The following is a 19,375-nucleotide window of genomic DNA, read 5'->3' as shown; positions in this document are numbered from 1 at the left end:
CTTTGTCATTAAAGTCTCAGATATTTTTATATGCTTAGCAATTGACATGGTCAAGCAGCTTCTATTTCTCTCTCTCTCTCTCTCTCTCATCCATGAATCTCTCTTTTCCCATCCTTGAATCTACCTTACTCATGATCTAAAAATAGAAAGAGTCTTCCAGGAATACATGCCCTTTCTTTCATATTTGAATGAGTCTGAGAGTGTAGAAACTTATCAAACATGATATATTAATTCTTAAATGTGTTTTAAACTCTATATAGGACTTCTGAGCAATGTAGTTTTATCCTGTCCTCCCTGGAACACTGCAACAAAGCCATGCCAACAAATGAGTTCCCTAGACTGACCCTGACATTTATTTCTGAGCCTGTTTTCTCAGGGTGTCAAGTGCACACTGCACAGATGCGCTGACCTAAGATATCCTGATTGAGGGCCTGAGCATGCCCTGGGGGCTTCCTCCAGAGATAGTTTCATCCTTACATGCTCCTGCAGGTGTTTTGTTAGGTGTTTCTTCTAATCTCTGTGATAACTACTACAGCTCGTTTTCCCCCACTGAGGGCGCATCTGGCTATTTGTCTAAGAGAAGATGCTCAGGAAATTAGCGTCTGGTCTCATTTTAAATCTTCCTTCATCTGAATTTGCAAAAAAGGCATGCATATGGGCAAAGTGAAGTGGAGTTGAGAATCAAACTCAGGATAAAAATCATGAACATAGCAGGATAAGATGCAGTTTGATATTATGACTGGTTTTCATTTTGTTCCATTAATAAATGTGTTCTATATTATGCAATAAATTTACAGATACACAGATATGTGCAAAAAATTTAAGTGACAGAGTCACTAGAGTCGCTATCCAGAAAACTGAGAAAAAAGATCATTTATAATTTTCTTCCCTAACCCATCCGTACTTAACATTTTTTATATCAGTATTGTTTTAATTCAGCAACTTTTTAAAATTAGCTTCATATTCCAAATTTCTTATACTATTTTGCTCTCTTTGACATTAGAATTGATTTATTTTCTCATCTTTGTAAAAGATTTACTGTCATTTTTGAACATGTTAATATTTTTTCAAGTAAGTTAGTTTGCTCCATCACTCCCCTATTGATGTTATTGCTTTATATATAATTTGTTTTCAATTTTTCATTGGTTAGCTTCTTTTCTAAATGTCATATTACTAATTAAATTTAAATGTATAAGAAATTTTAACTCTATGTATATATATATTCATATCTAGACATTGATTTATTTTGTGAAATTCTAGGTAAAGGCAGTGGTCCTTGAAATTTGAGTCATGGTCACTTTGCTATCAAAACATATATCAAAATTGTCTGACATCAAAGTGCCATTTTATGGAAGTATATACACAGGAAGGAAAGACAGTTTTGAAAGAAAGATTGTTACTCCCCCTCTTTCAGAGATAGAAAATATTCACTTTCCAAGTCTATTTTGATGTTTAAGAAATCTTGAGAAATGTGATGAATTGTATCCTAAGATGCAGCTTTGGTTAGAAAGATAAAAATGATCAATGGGTCAAATTATTGCTAGTGCTTCCCTAACCCCAAGAACAAAGAGTTACACTGTGGCTGCCTTTCATCTAAGGGTGTTTTCAGTTTCTTAATAGAATTCATTGTGAACATTTCATGAGAGTTTCACTGAAGAAAAATCTGGAGTTTGAGCATCTCTAGAAATACTAGAATCTGAAGCAATATTAGATGCTTGTTTTCCCTTCATAATAAGCTACTGGAGCTTAGTGGAGGCAGCCCCTCGGGTGGCCTGTTTGCCACAGTCCTCATCTTCACCTGTTTCCTTTATGCTCACCATTGAGTTCAAGACCTTTGATAACCTCTGCAGTCCCAACTTTACAAAGGGTGATACTGAGGCACAGGGAAATTAATGATTTGACTGGACAAGTGATTAGTCATTGGTAGAGCCAAGACATTTCAAATTCAAAAAGCTCTCATTTGAAATATTTATTGCTTTAAAACTTTATCACTCTATTTCAAATGAGCATTTGTTGGGCATCAATTATGTGTCAAGTCATTATGGTTGCTATAGGGACAATGATAAACAAGACAGGAATCCTGCTCACCTGGAGCTTACATTTTAGTGTCTAATGGATGAATACCGAAGAGGAAATAAATGCACAAGTAATCATTTCTGAAGAGGGTAAGCCAGTGCTCTAGAGAACTGAAAAATGAATATGTCCTTCATCCCAGGAAAGGTTACCAAGTGTAGTGGAAAGGGAGCCAGGACATGTCAAGGAGGTGATGTTAAGAGGAAGGGAGAGTGGTGATAGAGAAGGGTGGTGTTTTGAAATGAAGGATTTATCTCAGGCCATTTGATTCAAAGGAAAGGGGGAGCTAGGTTAGGTGTCAGAGAACAAGGAAGATTGGAGAAAGACATTTAGAAGCCTTGTTGGTAAGCAGGTTTGCATAGTTCTGATTATAGTACATAATATGATGATACCTTTCTTTCCCAACTTGCAATCTCTAAGAGCATGGATTCTTCCAAAGGTTTTCCAGACATAGTATGTTATTAGAAGTGATATTTCAATGATGATGATTCAATGTTGTTATTAGAAATGATACTTCAGCAACCTAAAAAGACTATCAAGGCACTATACCCAAACAACTTGGTTGGATGAAATACAAACAAACTGAAAAATTATAGATAAGAGTTGCCAAAACTAATATATGCTATTAGAAATGAAGAGAGTTGGTACGTTCACCTTGGGGGTAGCTAGTGACTGGGACGGAGCATGAGGGGACTTCTGGGTGCTGGCAATGTTTCGTTCTTTGATAAAATGCACTTCCATAGGTGTATTCAGTTTTTTAAAAATACCCTCAAGCTATACATGTAAGATATTGGCATGTTATTTATTCTTTGATAAAAAGAAAAAGTTTAAACAGTAAATGAAATAAAAACTGGCAAACAAGTTACACAGATATTACTGGTATGAAAAAATTTTCAGGAGAAAGGAATCTTTTTAATACTTAAAAAATGAGTAGACTTCGGGCTTCCCTGGTGGCACAGTGGTTAAGAGTCCGCCTGCCGATGCAGGGGACACGGGTTCGTGCCCCGGTCTGGGAGGATCCCACATGCCGCGGAGCGGCTAGGCCCGTGAGCCATGGCGCTGACCCTGCGCGTCCGGAGCCTGTGCTCCGCAAGGGGAGAGGCCACAACAGTGAGAAACCCGCCTACCGCAAAAAAAAAAAAAAAAATGAGTAGACTTCATAAACAGAGACAGAGAGAAAGGGTATCCAGAGGGAGGGAACAGCATGACACAGAGGAAAAGAGGAAAAGTATAGACAAAATACATGGAACAAGAAGTCAGTATAAGCTCCTCAGGTGACCTGGTCACCTCGGGTTCTCCTCGCCCAAGCCTGCAAAAATACCTCATCAGGATTCACTTGTGAATCTATGGCAAGTGACTTGATAGCCACCCCAAATCTCAGCCATAGCTGATCCTTAATTTTGCTTTTATTTTTTTTTAATTCTTTACACATCCCATGACCTTGAACAGTGGTTCTCAAGCTTGAGCATTCCTCAGAATCACCAGGGAGACGTGTTAAAACATAGAATGCTGAGACCTACACAGAGTTTCTGATTTAGCAGTTCTGGAATGGGGTCTGAGAACTTGCATTTCTAACAAATCCCAGGTGGTGTTGATGCTGCATGTTTAGGGATTACGTTTTAAAATCCACTGCCTAGAAAAATATTCCTAGCCTTTCCTAATTTTTCTAGCTGTACTTTTCTTTGTAATCCCAAAGAGAGTCACTGAATTTCCAAATTGCAAGAGACCTTAAAGGTGAGTTGAGTCCCCACCAAGTCATGCTCATCTGGTCTACCCTGACACAGCTCTTTCTTTTTTCTATTTATTTAACCCTTATTGATCCCTCAAAGCTTACTTTAAATTGCATAAGGCTGTACAATTGGAGCAGACTTTAGTGATCTTCTTCCTCTGAATGACTGGATCAATTATCATAGAAGCATAGATAACACTGAAGGCCTAGCCTTCCTACTATTTGTCTGCATTTTCTTCATTTTTCCAACTATATTGTAATCCAATCTATACACAGACCTCAAACACAAACCTCCACTCCCCACCACACACATGCAAGTTTTGCTGATCTTTACTTGTATGTCTACTGCATAACAGTCTCATGGTTAATCCCATAGTTTATGATACTTTAATTTTTCACAGTGGCCCTTGATCATGCTATAACTTCACATTACTCCCACCACTGGGCAAATTGACTTTTATGTAGTAGATGTTGAATACCAAAGGACAGAGACTGCTTTCTGTTTATTCCCAGAACATAGCACAGTGCCTGGCATGTATTTTTTGCTTGAAAATATTTATTGAATGAATGAATAATGCAGAGCTTATTTTTGCCATAGAAATACTGAATATATATGGTATACCTCTAAACATAAAATCTGTAGATGATATTTGAGACTAGTGCTAAGGTAAATAAAAATGTAGTTAAATGGTTTCTTTTTCCAAACCAAATCATATAATACCCTTGAAAATACACCTACAGCTCAGCCAAATAACATTATTTCAATTTTCCAAAATTCAATGACCACTTTATATTAAGACCAGATGCAATCCTTATGTAAGTTTCTGGTGTGAATCACATAATTCTCACAACTATCCTCCTCCAGACATTTTGTCTTTTAGAATTGTATTTTCGAGTGCTTTACAAGAGAATAAAAAAAAATCTGAAGAAATTCTCTTGCCTTGGTACATAAATGCATCACTTACAATGGATGTGACAGTGGCTTGTTGACAGTATGAATATAGAACTAGTAAGAGCAGCTTCCAAATGCCACGTACAATAAAATAATACACAAGACAACTGGGCAGCCTTTAATTTTAGTTTGTATCCTGAGAGCTATTCTCTTATGTTTTCTCTTTTTATTACCTGTAGTACCTTTCTCATGATTCAGTGCTAATATCAGAGAACCTAACTGTTAAGCTAATCTAGGAGATCAACATTAATTCATTTGATTAACAAAATACTTGTTGAATGTCTAATATGTGCCAGGCACTGTTTTATGCGCTAGAGATACAGTAGTGAAAAAGACAGACAAGGTCTTGCCATCATTAAACTTATAATCAAATGAAGGAGCAGACAGACAATTAAATATATGTATACGTGAATAAATGCACAATACATAACTTCAGGTAATGACATGTGCCGTGGAGAAAAAAATGATCAAGTGACAGAGAACATTGTGATGGGTTACTTTAGGTGGTCTGGGCAGGGGTTGCCTCTCTGTAAAGGGAACATTTGATCCAAGAAGTAAATGTCAAGAAAAACTCCACCATGCAAGATACAGGGAAGACCATTCTAGGGCAGAGGAAAAGCGCAAAAGTGAAATTGCTGATGAAATCCACAAGAGTGTACAGGGTGTTCTACTTAACATTATTGTTGAATTTCCAAGAAACTGCTTTATCACAAATCAAGATATAAAATAATTACTTCAATGGAGAAAAAAAAGAAGTGAGGCACTAAAACATTGCAGCCCGGCAACAACAGTTATTTTCCTTAAAATAATTCCAGTGAAGGGGTTTCTAAATCTCTAAGCAGAGCTGGCATTCAAAATACTAAACAGTCAATCAGAATGGACATTAACAGGGATGCTGCTTGGAAGTCAGCTCTAGGATTATCGCTATAAAACATAAACATCAGTAAGTAAATACAGCACTGGATGGGAATAGCTCTGCAAAAGAATGTTAGCTTTTCTCATCCTGTAGCATTAGAGCTACTACAATCAGCATCATTGATACAAAGCATGCCCATCTCCCTTTCCACAGTAGTAGGTGCTCACCTTAGTGGTAGTTCCAGATGCAAATTCCAAGAGTAGTCTGGATATTGCAAACTGTACTCCCAAAGTAATTAATTATATTATTGCCATTTTGTTATCAAATCACATTATTTACTAATTCTCTAGAGATTTATTGAGTCCCTATGCCAACTAAAAATTGTCACTCACCATCTGGCACTGCAATAATAAGGTCACTAGCCACTGGAATCACTAACCTTCAACACACCCTGAAAGGAATTCAGGGTGGAGATCAGGAATGAGGCACTCTGTCCTCTGGAAAAAACTGGCAGAACGGGCCTTCAGATAGTTAGATATTTTCAGGAGAAGATTTTATGAGACCAACTTCTTGCATCTTCTCATAATTAGAAAAGCACTAATATCATTAATGGAGATATCTGCTCCTTGTGACTAGCAAAATGCCTCTGCCCAAATGTGTGCTTGATTGCACATGCCCCCTTCACTAAAATCACATGTGTACTGACCATCACCCCTTACCTCTTCAGAACAGTTCCTCAGAGCTATCTGAGATGCTGTCTCCTGGGCTACAGTCGTCATTTTGTCCCAAATAAAACTTAACTCACAACTCTCACACTGTGTATTTTTTTTCAGTCGACACCTACTATGTGCCCCTCCCTGCTCTGGGAACTAGGATTGTGGGAGTGAACAAAACAATAGAAGTTCTGCCGTTGTGATGCTTATATTTTATGAAAGAAATCAACAATAAACAAGATGTATAAATGAAATGTAAAGCATTTCATGTAATGATAAGAAAAAAAAAAAGGAAATCAGGCAATGAGAACACAAAATGTTAATGAGAGATTAAAATTGAAGGAAGCCTGGACTTACGAGAGGGTGAGTTGGGAACCAAGACCCTCAAGGAGATGAAGAATCTAACTGTACATTTGTTTTGTGGTGAGAACTTTCCAAGAACAAGGAAGGACAAGTGCCATGGTACTGAGGCAAGAGTGAGAAAAGCGAAAGATAAATAGAAGATGGTTCAAAGAAGCAAGGAAGAAACATCATCCATGCCTTGGATGGCAAAATTAAGCCCTAGCTTTTGCTTTGAGTAAAACAGGAAGTCAATGGAGGTTATGAGTAGAAAATGACATGGCCAAAGAACACTCCCATAAAAATACAGCAAAACTCACAGAACAGAAACAATATAAAAAATGGAAGAAAACTTAACTAAATGATATTAACAAGTTAGCAGTCATAATCCTATGATGTAAAACAGGAGTTTTGATTTACCAGGAAAACTGAAATTTCAAAAGATAAATTTCAAAGACAAAAAAAATATTCAGAATACATGTAGGCAGAAAGATCTGCTTCTATGTAGATAAAATCATAGAATGGTTTCAAATTCCTTTTCCATCCTAAAGGACAGAAGACACTGGCATAGAGTTTTGTGAGAAAAAAATAACCAGTGAAGTCATTCTTAGGTGATATTGAGTGAATGACAAGGAAATGCAGAAAATAGACCTTACTTGTAACATTCTGACAAGAGGGACAGAGCAGGCTGTGGATTTTAGTAACTTCCCCTTAATAAGAGATGAATAGAACAGCTACTATTCAAACGCTGGTATAAAATAAATAGTGGTAAGTAATAAAATTAGTTAAACATAGAATTTAGAAAAATGTGGTTATAAATCTCAATACAAAATTAAGAAAACATAATGTGAAAAACATCTCATAGCCCTGATATCTATACCTAACAAACAGGTCACAAAAATAAAACTATAGAAAAGTATCATTTTTGAGTTTAGATGTGAAATCTAAATAAAATACTAGAAAATCAAATTCATCATGATATTAAAAATAATACACTGGAAACAAACAGTGTTTATGACAAGAATGCAAGGGTTGTTTAATATTAGAAAATCTAGTAATATAGGTCTTACATCATTAGATCAAAAGTAAAAAATAATAATAATAATAATTTTATCATTTCATGAGATCCTAAAGTGTTTAGTAAAACTCAAAATTCAAGCCCAAGCAAACTCTTAGCAAATGAGGAATACAATGAATTTCTTTAACAAAATGAAGGATAGCTGTCTCAAGCCACCAACTAACACTACTCTCAATGACTCATCGATTTTGATTCAACAGATATTTGCTAAGCTCCACCTAAGATGTGAGTAAACAGAGAAGAGTCAAGACAGACAGTTCCTGTCTTTCATGGAGTTTACATTGTAATGGAGGGTGAACTTTGAATAAAGACCCACAGAGGTGAAGAACCTAGCTGTGCACTTGTGGAAACAAGTACATTCCAGGCATAGGGGAGCAGTGGGATAGAACTGGTAATTGAATGGAACTACGGCAATAGAATCAGAGGCAAGGCTTTTATTAGTTCTATCACTTTCTATCATCGCTACCTATCAATGCTCTGGAAGTTCTAGTAACTGTCATAGGAGAAGGAGGAAGAAGGTAAGAAAGAGAGGAGGAAGGGGGGAGGGGGGAAGGAGAAGGAAGAAGAAGAAAAGGAAAAACAGGAGGAGGGAAAGAGGAGGAGGAAGATGAGATAGAGGAAGAAAAGGAAGAGGAAGGGGAAAGGAAGAAGTGTAGTAATAAAATTCAAAAATAGGACAATTATAACAAATTATAGATTATATAATTGTATAATGAGACAAAAACAAACTATTAAAATGTGTTGGAATATTTGGGTAAATAGTGATAAACATTTTTAAAAATTAATATTTTCTTATACTAGCAAGAAAAAAACAGAAAGCTTAATGGAAAATAAATGCTATTGTCAATACTAAACATATGACAAAATAGTTAGGAATAAACTCAAAAAGAAAGTTTAGAAAACCATTATGAGAAAATCTACAGAGCATTACTGAAGGATACAGCAAAAACCTTAATAAACAAAGAAAATATGAAGAACCCCTGGAGGAATGATTCCAACTAAGAATTTAACTTAATTTAGACGATAAAGGAGTCTGAGCAAAAATTTCAATGGTGTTTTTGGAAGTAGGATGTTGCAATTTTCTATTCTTAACCAAAATGATAAAAATAAGTAAATGTGTATCTGACAATTTGGAAAACAAAACTAATGAAAGGAATTTAGAATATTAGCTATCATAGCAATACATAATAATCAAAACAGGATAGTACTGGCAATACAGTAGAAAAATAAATGTACTATGTTAAAAAGCCCACCTTGATTTAAGAAGATATATAGTTTAGAATATTAAAATATTTTCAACTGAAGATTTAGATGTTACAAAAAAGTGGTGGAGGCAGAAAAATCTACACATTGTTTAAATAATTTTTATAAAAAGTAAAAATGATTTATTTTTTGCAACATACACCAGACCTCAGCGGCATGTAGAGACAATGTGTGATCCCTGAAATCTTTCCTATTCTAAGGCAATAAGAGAAAATAATTCTACATGTTCCCTTTGTAATCATTCTTGTAATGATGGGTTTCACTCTGTATATTGAATATATATCTTCCATGTGGCAACATTATTTCCTTGGCTTTCTAGTGGGAAGTAACATGGTATAGGGGGAAAATCATGGGTTTTGACCTTTCAAAATCCGGATTCAATCTTGACTGTAACACTTGGTATATATGGAATCTTGGAAACATTAACCTTTCATAACTTCAACTTCCTCATTAATATAATTTGCTAATTATACCTACTTTAGAATCTAAAAATTTGAAATTCATTTACAAACTAGCAAATTTGCAAACTTCAATTTGCCTTTAGTACCTTGTAATTTCTAATCCAAATATTATCCCTCAACTTTGCTTAAGTGCTTTACTCTTTATTTTATGTGTCTGTACAGAGATTCCCAGCACTATCTCTGCCCTTTAAGTTATTCCCTGTATTAGAGGAGCTAAAAGCCTTTAAACTATCTAGCAGATTCTCTTGCCAACAGAGTTCTATTTAAATTCCATCAATGAGAGACACCCTATGAAATGTTAAAGATGGAAAAAAAGAAACTATTTCCCCCTGTGGCGATAGGTAGACACATGGGCAATGGCAAGCATGAGGTTTATGCTTGACTTCTAGTTAAGACACCTTCAGTATTATAGGCAGCTGAGAATCAACAGATGTAGCTTCCTGTGGTTCCAATAATTCCTATATTTTTAGAATTAGAAGCAGTTCTCCATGACCTTCACCTCCCTGGATTTTGAAAGCATACAATTAAACTATAATATATCATCAATTTTAAGACGTTTTGAGATTTCAGAGGTAAAGAAAGTGGAAATACATGTCTTCTAGAAACAATGAAATATGAAGCCAAGAAAAATTTCTGTCTCTGTATGGAACTCTCACTGATACTATACCTAACATTATTAGATATATCTCTGAATTTCAAGCTGAGTCTTTTTCTTCTGAGTCTGGTTCAGAGTAATTGTCTATACAAAGTTACTTGAGTGGATACAGAATGAATTCTCTCACTCACACCACAAAAATATACACTCCTACATGCACACACACAAAGAGAATCACAGAAATCTTATCACTGATCACATAATTACATTATCAACAGTGCTTCTGTTGTTGTTTTTTTATGGAATATTATTTAAGAAAAGTAAAGTTACTAACTGGATGTCTTAGAAAGACAAGAAAATGAAAAATAGCTCATAATACTTAATTATCCCAGCATGGCCTACTTTGTTGATAAATTAACAACCTACTTAGTGTATCAAGTGCATTTTGTTTGGATAAATTCCCAGTAGTATAACTCCCTTCTATTAAAATTCTATTCCCAATTATACAATGCTAAGTATTTTTTTTAATATATTAGCTTCTATCAGTCTAGGATATTTAACTTCTCTGCTTTTGAAGGTAACAATTCTAGACTTTCTTGAACTTCCTCCTCTCTTAATTTCCCTGAGGTTATGACACTGAACTTCTTCTAGCTTCTCTGGTTGTAACTTCTCTATTATCTTCACTAGTTCCTTTTCCTTCCTTTTTTTTTTTTTTTAACGAGGTATCGTCCACATTTCAGCCTTCTCATCCTCCTACTGAAGGAGGAACCGTCCTCAACGTGAATTGCTGCCAAGTCTAGCGTAATCTCCCAACTCGCTGATTTTAAGCAATTAAAGAGAGATGTAAATATCCACAGCTGCCAATCAATTGATTTTTCTACATTCTGGTACATTTTGCAGATTCGATGGATACAGTTTTCCTCTCCCCACAGACTACAGCTGCAAATTTGCAACTTTTGAATTTCTGTTCATTTGCCACTTGAAAATTTTGTTTGGAAAAAATTAAAACTTTTTGTGCTGAGAAAAAAAAAAATCAGTCAGCATTCTCTATAAGCACCATAGAAGGCAAGGATATGGAGCAAGTCCAGTGACTTAGTCCATAAGAATGGGCTACAAAGGGCTTCAAACCATACTCCACCCCACAATTTCTCACCTCTGACACCTGCATGAATGGGTTTGGTCATAAAACCGAAAGTTCCCCAAGGCAATGAAATTTTAGTGTCATAGAGAAAGCCCTCTTTAGGCATCCATATTCCCTGATACTTAATTGTGTATTGCAAATTCATACTCATGCCTACATGTGAATACTTCTACTTTTTAATATTTTGCAAGTAATTGGATTTTCTGTCTGTGGTCTACCAAACACCTATAGATTTTTTATTGGATCAGGTCACTTATACATCATTTCCACACTGTGAAGGTATTATTTTATTAAGCATTTTTTTTGTTCAGCACATCCAATGTGCCAGTGTTTCAAGCAAGATATAGTCCTTGACTAAAAATGCTGATATTTCATGCTGTAATTAATTAATCTCACAAATACACTCTTTATTCAGCTTTGTGTGGTTCATCATCACCATTTTTTACCTTCAAAGAACATGTTTTGGGGTTGTTATAATATCCTTAATATGGAGAAGGGAGTTAAAGGATCGTTGATAAGAGTTCTTTAACATTCTTCAGGTAGAAATGAAGTGGTCCCAGGAGGAAAGGGAAAAAGTCAAGGATATTCTCAAAGTTTAGGTTATTCAAATATTGTTGAACAGCTAAGAAATGCAGCTATAAAAGAGATTTCAAGCTCTAAAACATGTCAAAAAATAGTAATTAGATTTAGCCCACTAGCCGAAACTTATACAATAAATTCTGTGTCTAATTCTAAAAAGCTGCCTCTGTTTTCCGATTCCATTCAATCATGATGCCCTGTTGCAGAAAATACCAGTCCAAGAGTGAAAGATGAAAGTACTACAGGTATCCCTGTATTGATGAAAGATCACTTTACACCACTTCACTTTTACAAAAGACCTGTTTTTCACTAACCATAAGAAATCTGAAGAGGATTTTCACTTTTACAAAAAAAGGTAGAAAGCAAAAAAATGCATTCAGTGTGGGTTTTGCAGGGAGCCCTCAAAGAGGCAGCAAGCATCCTGAGCAGTAAGGGCGCACCACCAAGCTCCTTCGCTGGTAACTGCATTCAGCATCTCAGCATCAAGCCACCATAGCTTTGAACTGTGTCTGAGAGCATCTGTGCTTTATCTGAATTTTTTTGTGCATCCCTTAGCAAGATGTGCCCTAAGGTAATGGCTTCTTTGCTTTATGGCATTTCAGATTACGAAAAGTTTCATAGGAATGTTCTACTTTTGGATAGTGGAGGAAATCTGTATCTGATGTAGCAAGGTAGTTAACAACACTTTCAGCACCTCCTTTGCTATGTGTGAGAGAGGAGAGATACCTAGGGTTTGGCAGTGGCTGCATCCTCATTTGTCTGCTTCCAGGTACATTATCAAGATCCTATAGGAATGAGGTGCCCCTGCCCAGACAATTCCTTTGGGTACATAACCAAGGGACTTAAGGAAAGGTGAGGGACCTCATTGGCAAAACGAACACACAAGCAGTAATCCTGACAGAGCAACTGGCAATAAGCAGGTAAAACAACACATTTCCAAGAAGCAGAAGAAAACAAAATAATTAACATCATGAGGGTAAATGAAACCAGCCCTGATAACACCACCCAGAGTGGAAGCAGCAGCAGAGGGCATGGAAGTGGCCATTAACCTTGATGACTGCCGAGAGAAAGTGACGGGCTTGGAAATGTGGACAGAGAGCTAGACTTCTGAGTCACAGGAAGAATAAATTCTTTCCAATGCAGGATTGCCTGTTTGATTTGTTTTTGTAGCCTGCAAATAAAACATTCCATTGTTTCTAATTGTGAGTGAAATGGAGGGGAAAATAAAACATCCTACTTTCAAAGTGGGATCCAAATGTTCTCAAGTGTCTCCTTCCATGGATGGGGATTCTATTATGGTCTCCAGAAATATTATGATGGACAGGGTATACAATTCATAAAGAATTTGTACAGGTGTCCAAGCAAGATGATTCTTTTCTGAGGCCTCTTTAAATTCTTCTGTTTCTTGTACAGGGAAGCATAATTTTAAAACATTATTTGGACATGATTGATTGCACATAATGTTAAATTTAAGAATTATGAAGACTGAAACTTTTAATTTTTAGGTCAAAAAGCAAATTTCAAATGACATCAACAGGCTTATGGTTAGATCACAAATGAAATTGAAAAATACAGGGAAATGCTGAGATACCAGAAAAATGTCCAGTGTAGGCATTTCTCTTCAACTATTTTTCTCTGATTTGATTAAAAAACATTCATTACAGGTAATTTTGGAGAAGGATTTGTTGTATTTTTTTAATATACATATATATATATATATTTTTTTTTTTCTTCCAGTACGCGGGCCTCTCACTGCCGTGGCCTCTCCTGTTGTGGAGCACAGGCTCTGGACGTGCAGGCTCAGTGGCCATGGCTCAGGGACCCAGACGCTCCACGGCATGTGGGATCTTCCCGGACCGGGGCACGAACCCGTGTCCCCTGTATCGGCAGGTGGACTCTCAACCACTGCGCCACCAGGGAAGCCCTAATTTATATTTTAACTAAATATATTGCAAGCCATTTTCTATCCCAAGATTGTCCTAGTACTAACCCATGATTTCTTCTCATTTTGATAGATTGAAGTCTTGTATTTAAGATTAACTCATGTAAAAAATTCTTTGGTGCATAGAGTATGAGGAGACCCTAACTTACTTATTTTCTAATCAGCAAAATTTCCCAATATAATTTCATGAATAATCTATCTCTTTACTAATGGTTTCTGATGTTTCTATAATGGTATTAGATGTTAGTTAATATATCTCAGGGAGTATTTCCAGGTTGCTGCTGTTACACCAGTCTGGCTGTTGATTCTCAGATCTTCACTATATATTCTACTCACTGTCATTTTATAACAGTTTTTAATAACTCATTGGGGAATCCTCACTATATTGTCCTTTTAATTTTATTTCTTAGTTATATTTTCCTCCAGAGGTCTGTAGAAATATTTTGTCTAATTTAAAAATATTACATTGAAATAAGATTAAATGAAAATATATAAATTGACCAAGGAGTTTTAGTAAAATGAAATACTACATCTGTGCTGGTCAATTGCTGCTCTTCCAAAATGCCCAGGAATGTCCGACTTTAGAATGTCCCTGCCTCAAACACTCTTCCCCAGATAGTGACACGCTGCCCCCCTCACTACACTCAGGTTTCTGATTAAATGTCATCTTTCCTGAAAGGCATTCCCTGACCACCTATGATCAAATAACACTGCCTTCCTCACACTTCATCCTCTTCCCCTGCTTTATTTTACTTCATAGAAATTATTATTACATGACATTTATGTCATATACTTGTTTATTTTATGAGAAGAGGAATTTTGTCTGTTACCTGGTAATTCGTCAGCCTGGCTCATCAAAAATTCTAATAAATACATTTTGAAAAAATAAATAATGAACTGAATGCTGCCTCCATTCCATAGTTTGTGATTCTTCAACAAGGTCACTCCAGTCAGTGGAACCTTAGTCTCCGCCTTTCAATAGCAGTTCTACTGAATTATTTCTCTGGGAGTGTGGAAGAAGGGGAAGTTGTTTCACATTTAACTGTTTACTACCTGTAACTCAACATCTTTTCACTGCCCCGAATTCTCTTATAGGTCTTCAGAGATTGTGTCTGAAATGACTATGCTCAGCCAAGAGTAGAAGTTTACCTGAAGTTGCTTCCAAGAGCCTGTCCTGAATTTTGAACAATAAACTAATGTTTATGAAGCACCTACCAGGTGTCAGACATCATGCTGGGAACCTCCTGTAGATAGGCTCTTTTGATCCTCACAGCAATTCTGCTAGGTGTGTTGTATCAACCCCCATATTATTAGATGGAAAATCACGGAGTTAAAATAAGTTGTCTGCAGTGCGCTAAGTTGCATGGAGCAGATCCAAAAGTTGGATATAATTTTAAAAATTTCAAGGCCAGATATTGATTCTCTCTGTCTCTCTGTCTCTGTGTCTTTCCCTCCCCCTTTTCTGCGAAGCTGCGTATCTACCTACCTGCAATTAGCTAAACTGCAAAGTTTGAGGTCATGGTTACCAAGACTGCTCTCACTTCTGACACCAACTGCAAGTTTAGAGGGTTCCCAAAATGACTTTTACTTTTGATAATTCACTACGAGGGCTCACAGAACACACTAAAAGCTATTATATTCACAGTTATGGCTTATTACAGGGAAAAGATACAGATTAAATTCAGCCGAAGGAAGACACACATTGGGCAGTCTGGGAGGGGTCCAGATATAAATGTTCAGGACGCATTATCCTCCCAGCATTGACATGCAACAATTTTCATAGAGTATTTATTGACTACCAGGGAATTTCACTCAAGATTTAGTGTCCAAAATTTTTACTGGGGCTTCATTATGTATTCATGATTGACTGATTAATTGCCTTCACACTCGGACTCAGTTTCGAGGTCAACTGTTACTAAATGACATAAATCACATGATTGCTTTTTCTGTTACTTTCAACCCCCACCCTAAGACTATCAGGTACTGCTGGCTGCACCCTAAGATCTGGCATCAGCCTCCCCCTTTAACAAATACACTTCTATTAGGTATGATGTATGTTACCTCCTAGAAACTGAGGGCAATAGCAGGATCTCTCTTTGGGCAAGACCAAATTCTTTACTACCCAGTGCCTAAATTATCCATGCAGCCTTCAACATCTCCTTGTGAATACAACATGGCACGTTATCGCGGCCAGGGTGCTTTGCCAAGTTACATAAACAAACTTAAATTTGTGGAACCAGGGAAGTTACTGCAACAGAATGGAGGCAGGCTAACACACACATGCAGACTAGATCTGATCATCCTGTCATCTGTTTCTCCAAGTGCTATGCTCCATCTCTCAAAGCTTGTTATAGGTTTGGCAGGTTTTTACAGTACTAAGTTGAGAAAAAAGCTCAGATGACAGCAAAAGTGAAACATCAGGACTGTAAACTGCTAATTGCCAATTCCATATGTTTGCAAGGCAAACAACAGCGAGGGATATTGGTGGTGAGAAATTGTTACAGTTTGTACTTACATAGCTAGTGGAAAAATTCAGTTATGTAAAATCATATCCCTCATTAATTCTGTCTTCATCCCCAAATCAAGAATCCTTAATATAAAAAATAAGGATCTTTGAATTTAAATCCTAGGTCTCCCAAGCATTTGCTCTATATTTTATGTAATCTACTTAACCTTGTTTCCATGTTTTGGGGATATGAGACTGATGAGCAAGGTAATATCATACATTATAAAAAGGATTAACTTAGACTCTGAACTGAGATTGCCTGAGTTCAAATCTAACTTCTGATCTTCACCAGATGAGTAATTATCAGCATATTGTTCAATATTTCTGAGCCTCAGTTTCCTTATCTATAATATACATAATTTATAAAGTCTTTGCCATAGAAGAAATGTTCCAACGTATGTTATCTACTATTATTATGAAAGCATTGGGGAGAAGTGAAAACCAGCTAGTTAAAATGTTTTTGCAGTTAAATATGCCTAATTTAAAAAGACTTTGTGTTAGCTTAGTTTAAAATCAGCTAGGCTAACTATGGAGAACAGTACGGAGGTTCTTTAAAAAACTAAAAATGGAACTACCATACGACCCAGCAATCCCACTACTGGGCATATACCCTGAGAAAACCATGATTCAAAAAGAGGCATGTACCACAATGTTCATTACAGCTCTATTTACAATAACCAGGACATGGAGCAACCTAAGTGTCCATCGACAGATGAATGGATAAAGAAGATGTGGCACATGTATACAATGGAATATTACTCAGCCATAAAATGAAATGAAATTGAGTTATTTGTAGTGAGATGGATGGACCTAGAGTCTGTCATACAGAGTGAAGTAAGTCCGAAAGAGAAAAACAAATACCGTATGTTAACACATATATATGTAATCTAAAAAAAAAAAAAAAAAAAAAAAAAAGGTCATGAAGAACCTAGGAGCAAGACAGGAATAAAGACACAGACCTACTAGAGAATGGACTTGAGGATATGGGGAGGGGGAAGGGTAAGCTGGGACAAAGTGAGAGAGTGGCATGGACATATAAACACTACCAAATGTAAAATAGATAGCTAGTGGGAAGCAGCTGCATAGCACAGGGAGATCAGCTCAGTGCTTTGTGACCACATAGAGGGATGGGATAGGGAGGGTGGGAGGGAGGGAGACACAAGAGGGAAGGGATGTGGGAACAGATGTATATGTATGACTGATTCACTTTGTTATAAAGCAGAAACTAATAAAAAAAAAGAGAGAGGAATGTTACTGTCCTGTTCCCGTGTTAATAACTGAATAGAGTACCATCAATTTTTTTTCAATCCACAAGGGAGGTAGAATTTAGAATAGAATGTAGCTAAGGACGGCTGATCCAGGGGTAAACTCTTCAGAAAGTCCTTTTCTTTCTTTCTCTTTCAATTGGAGGTTAACCCTCATTAATCACTGGTTTTTAAAATCCCTATTCTTTACTCCATTTTTGGTAAAGATCTGCTACTATAAATGCTTCGCTAATTGCCCTGCAGTTTAAAATAAGACTAGTAATAGTTTGTTGGCAAAAATACATGATTAAATGTGTCCATTCATAAATATGAATAATGATAATAATATAATATTTATGATACATATATTTTATTTATATATTATAGCACATATCATACATAAAATAGGTTATATTATTTATATTTACAAAATATAGATTTATAAGTATACAATGTTATATAATAAACATAACTTCCATTTTTATTGATTTTTAATGTGATCTATACTGTATTTATACTTATTTTTTAATATTGCTCCTAGATAATTCTGTTATCCTCAAATTTTAGATTAAAGTACAGAGATTCTGGGATGGCAAGAGATTTTTCTAGAGTCACACAAGTAATTGCAGAATTACTGGTATGTGAATCCTGACCTCTGACAAAAATGTCCAAGTCTCTGCCAGTATTCCATGGAGGTCATGATAAAGAAAAACAAATTTAGGATAATTGCTATCATACCTTTACTGTTTAGCATGTACCAAAAATTCTGACAGGTGTCAAACATTGTGCTAAATGTTTTGTTTCTCTTATCTGAGAAAATAAAGATAGTCTCAGATTAATCAAACGATTTGATCAAGTCGGTAGTTAGGGACTTCCTAGACTATGCCATGCCCTAAGACTTCTCTCCAATTGAAATGGTGTTTCTGTTGTTTTGAAGACATTTTGAGCATTCCTGGCACACCTACTCAGGTGAGAGGTATCAAAACTCCAGCCACCGTGAAAGATCAGGAAACAAAAATGAAAAAATTCTAAATTCTGTAGTTAATAACCCATGATTTTATTGCTGATCAGACACACTTTGTCAGTTTCAGGGCTGAGTCAAGTCATTTCATTCTTCTATACTTGGAAGCCATTGTCAGTATAGAAGTAAAACAAATGTGCATTGTAGTACATCTATAAATAGCATTAAATATATTGCAATGTAGAGAAGCTTAGGAACATTTGTGCACTGGATGCTATTGTGACTTGGCTGCCTTACTTTCAAAAAGTATATTATCACACAGTAGAATAAAAGCAGCATATCATCTAAGAGGAACCAGAGAAGCCTGAATCTAAAATCTGCCCTGACCTCAATTTCTTACAAAATTTCATTTATTCTTATCTAAGTGTATAATCTGGACCTCCATAAAAGCCTTATTAGCATTGATTTCTTACTGATTTGTCATATACCAATGCTCTCTTGCAATGTACTTGACATTTGGCTATCATAAAAAATGAGGATTGGCAGATTTGTGTCAACTTAACTTTTAACCAAACTGCTATGTAATTGAGCAGGAAAGCAATGTTAACATTATGCATTTGATTCCAGTTCATGTGCTCATTGAGCTAACATTTTAGAGTGTCCACCCTAAAAATTCTAATGCATGTCAAATTACTATGTAAATACCAGCAAATCTGAGGAGATTTGTTGTGTCTATATGTGCCTTATGCTGATGAGCACTAAGCCAAGGAACTGGAGGATTTCCCTTCCCTCTGAAATGTGAATCAGAGGATGTTTTGGGAAAGCAGATCAATTTAGGAAGTTGTTTGGAGACTCTGAGCTGTTAATAGATGTTAAGTGCCAAGACCAGGGCCTTGAACTGTATACCAGGGATGATAAATAGTAATAAATAAATATTAATTCC

This window comes from Mesoplodon densirostris, chromosome 4 (genome assembly GCF_025265405.1).
Source record: "Mesoplodon densirostris isolate mMesDen1 chromosome 4, mMesDen1 primary haplotype, whole genome shotgun sequence".
Taxonomy (NCBI): domain Eukaryota; kingdom Metazoa; phylum Chordata; class Mammalia; order Artiodactyla; family Ziphiidae; genus Mesoplodon; species Mesoplodon densirostris.
The sequence above is the reverse complement of the archived record's forward strand: the minus strand, read 5'-3'. Positions refer to the sequence as shown.